Below are 3,475 nucleotides of genomic sequence, written 5' to 3'. Positions count from 1 at the left end.
ATCCAGACGGGCTGGCCCAGGTGGACTGGCTCTGGGCTCCACTCTCCAAATCTACAAACCAATCTGGCCTTCCCCTTGCATATAAAGGCTCTCATCTTCTTTTTTAAATAATTTTTTAATTCTTAATTTATTTATTTGAGAGCGACAGACACAGAGAGAAAGACAGATAGAGGACGAGAGAGAGAATGGGCGCGCCAGGGCTTCCAGCCTCTGCAAACGAACTCCAGACGTGTGCGCCCCCTTGTGCATCTGACTAACGTGGGACATGGGGGTCCTTAGGCTTCACAGGCAAGCGCTTAACCACTAAGCCATCTCTCCAGCCCAAGGCTCTCATCTTCTTCCAGTCTGGGCGCTTTTCCTGTGTGTGGAGCTCTCCCTGAATTCCCTCTCATCTCTGCTTGGATGCATGTGAGTCTAGTGTAATACTGTTTCCTGGTCTGGGACAACTTGTCAGCTTGCCTCTGCTTTATACTTTGGGGTAACTTCTCACCTTGATTGCATGTATAATTTTCCTCTGGTCTCCGAATCCACCACGTGCATATTTCCCTTACACTCCAGATCAACCACGTGTGTGCTCTCACCAACTCCAGCCCTGGTACCTGTGGAATTTCTTTAAAATCAGGGTAACCATGAGTATAGTCCTTTTCCTTACTCGTTTCTCCTCTGAATCTCTTGGTCTCTGCTTTGATATTTTCTCTCTGCTCCTCTTCCGTAGGTCACCACCATTGATCTTTTAACTTCCTTACACGGAGAAAGCACATAGTAGATGCCATGAGTGTTCCTCCGAAATCTCCCTTCAAAAGCTCCTAAATTCCATCCTGCATATGCTCGTGGCTCTGCTCCAGTCCCGTTAAAAGCCTCAGTTTCTTTTAAGGCAATGTGTCTGCAACTTTAATCTCTGTTTAAAAGACCATTTCTTGCGAGGTGCGGTGGCACTAAAAAGAAAATTGTTGCTGAGGGCTGGAGAGATGGTTTAGCAGTTAAGGGTATATGCTTGTAAAACTTGATGGCCTGAAAAAAAAATTAAAAATAAACCAATACAGCACTCGGGAGGCAGAGGTAGGAGTATCACAGTGAGTTCAAGGCCACCCTGAGACTAGAGTGAATCCCAGGTCAGCCTAGGCTAGAGTGAGACCCTACCTCAAAACAAACAAAAATAAATAAATATGCTGTAAAAAACAAAACAAAAAATTTAAAAAAAGACTTGATGGCCTGGGTTCAGTTCCCCAGTATCCATGTAAAGCCAGATGCACAAAGTGCCACATGCATCTGGTTTTCATTTGCAGTGGCAGGAGGCCCTAGTGTACCCATACTCATTCTCTGTCGCTCTGTGTCCTCCTGTCTCAAATAAATAAATAAATAAATATTTTTATTTAGTTGCAAGCAGAGAGAGATAGAAGACACACACACACACACAGAGAGGAGGGGGGGAGAGAATGGGCATGCCAGGGCCTCCAACTGCTGCAAATGGACTCTAGATGAATGTGTGACTGTGCATCTGGCTTCATGTGAGTGCTGGGAATCAATCCCAGTTGTTAAGCCTTGCAGGGCAGTGCCTTAACTGCTGAGCCAATAATTTATTTTCTGGAGGTAGGGTTTCACTCCATTCCAGTCTGACCTGGAATTCACTCTGTAGTCTCAGGCTGGCCTCGAACTCACGGTGATCCTCCTACTTCTGCCTCCGAAGTTCTGGGATTAAAGGTGTGTGCCACCACGGCTGGCAATAAAAAATTTTTTTGAATTACTTTATTTATTTTATTTGCAAGCAGAGAGACAGAGAGAGAATGGGTGTGCCAGGGCCTCTAACCACTGCAAACAAACTCTAGATGAATGTGATCCCTTGTGTATCTGGCTTACATGGGTCCTGGGGAATCAAACCTGGGTCCTTTGGCTTCACAGGTAAATAATGCCTTAGCCACTAAGCCATCTCGCCAGCCCTAAAAATATATATTTAAATGTTGGTGAAACTTCTAAATTTGTAGATGTCCTGTCTTTTTCTCTATGTTCATTGTTTAGTTACTTACTGATGAAATATCGTATCGTGGATGCTCAAAACTCTTTATTTTTTCCCCCTACCTATCATTCCTTTTTTTTTTTTGGAAAAAAAGAAAAATAAAAAGAAGCTGTCTATTTCCTCCTTTCCTGAGTGTACAGAACATCTTAGGATCACCCACTCCATGGCCCAAGCAGTGGGAGTTGCACAGCAGTCCTCAGTGGCAAACTGGGCATCCAGTCTTCTGTAGGGAGCTGCTGGACAGGCCCAGAGGCACATGGGCACCTTCAGACCAGTGTGCCCCTGCAGGCTGGGCAGCAGTGTACTTGGGAGCAAGCCTGGTCCGCTCTCCCAGGAACTCCTCTTTGGTCACGGCCTTCTCAGCAGTGGCCTGCCCTTCCTTACCAGTCTCCTGGGGGGGGGAGGGGAATCTCCGTAAAAGCAGAGATCAGGCATGACCTCCCAAGAGTGATGGTGGGAGATGGTGCCACACATGCACAGGACTACCCGGGCCAGCATCCTCCCCATGACACCCAGCGAGAGAGCTCCCCTGCCCTTGCACGGGATGACATCGTTCACGCAGTGCAGAGGACAGTCTGTGTTACCCAGAGCAGAGGGAGGCAGGTTGACATAGGAGACCTCTGTGAGACACTGGTGGTCAGTGGTCAGTCCTGGGGTCAGTGACCAGCAGCAGACACGCCCCACCGAAAGGCTGCGTGTAGCTGGTTAGTGAGGGTCCCCTGGTGAAGTGGCCAGTGATAGGAGCGACTCCCGTGGCGCAGCAGGCTGCCCTGGGTTCGTGCAGGAGATGACGCTGGTACCAGCAGGGTCTCCATGGCAACAGTGGCTGGAGCAGCCAGCAGCAGCTTTTCCCAGGTCCTCTCCAGGGCTGAGATGTCGCTGCCGGCACTCTCCCTCTTGGAGATAGACTGCTGCACGTGGACACCGAGATTGGTGCCACCTGCGTGAGTTCCTGCTGCCGTGCTCGAGGGCATCTTTCTCCTTCATCTGCAGGTTGTTGAGCGTTTGGGACATTGTATTAGCTTCCCTTTCCTAAATAATTTTTATTTTATTTATTTGAGAGAGAGGGAGGGAGGGAGAGAATGGGCACACGAGGGCCTTCATCTGCTGCAAATGAACTCCAGGCGCATGTGCCACCATATGCATCTGGCTTACATGGGTCCTGGGAATCAAACCTGGGTCCTTCGGCTCCAGCCCTAGCTTCCCTTTTAAGTTACAGCAGGAATCAAGAACAATGCAATGTGGACCCCTGTGTGGGTTGCATGGAAAGGCTCTACCCATAATTATTTTTAAAAAATATTTTTTATTGATTTATATGAGAGAGAGAGAGAGAGAGAGAAAATGAGAATGGTAGTACCAGGGCCTCCAGCCACTGCAAACAAACTCCAGATGTATGCTCCACCGTGTGTACCTGGCTTACCTGGATTCTGGGGAATTGAACCTTGGTCCTTAGGCTTAGCA

The 3,475-nt window shown here is 48.2% G+C and overlaps 1 pseudogene; it reads right to left on the bottom strand.

Annotated features, from left to right (window-relative positions):
- Nucleotides 1–2,210: 2,210 nt before the first annotated feature.
- On the bottom strand, nucleotides 2,211–3,028 carry LOC101594833 (annotated as a pseudogene).
- Between the last annotated feature and the right edge of the window lie 447 nt (nucleotides 3,029–3,475).

Source organism: Jaculus jaculus, chromosome 23, assembly GCF_020740685.1.
Source record: "Jaculus jaculus isolate mJacJac1 chromosome 23, mJacJac1.mat.Y.cur, whole genome shotgun sequence".
Taxonomy (NCBI): Eukaryota; Metazoa; Chordata; class Mammalia; order Rodentia; family Dipodidae; genus Jaculus; species Jaculus jaculus.
The sequence above is the reverse complement of the archived record's forward strand: the minus strand, read 5'-3'. Positions and strand labels throughout refer to the sequence as shown.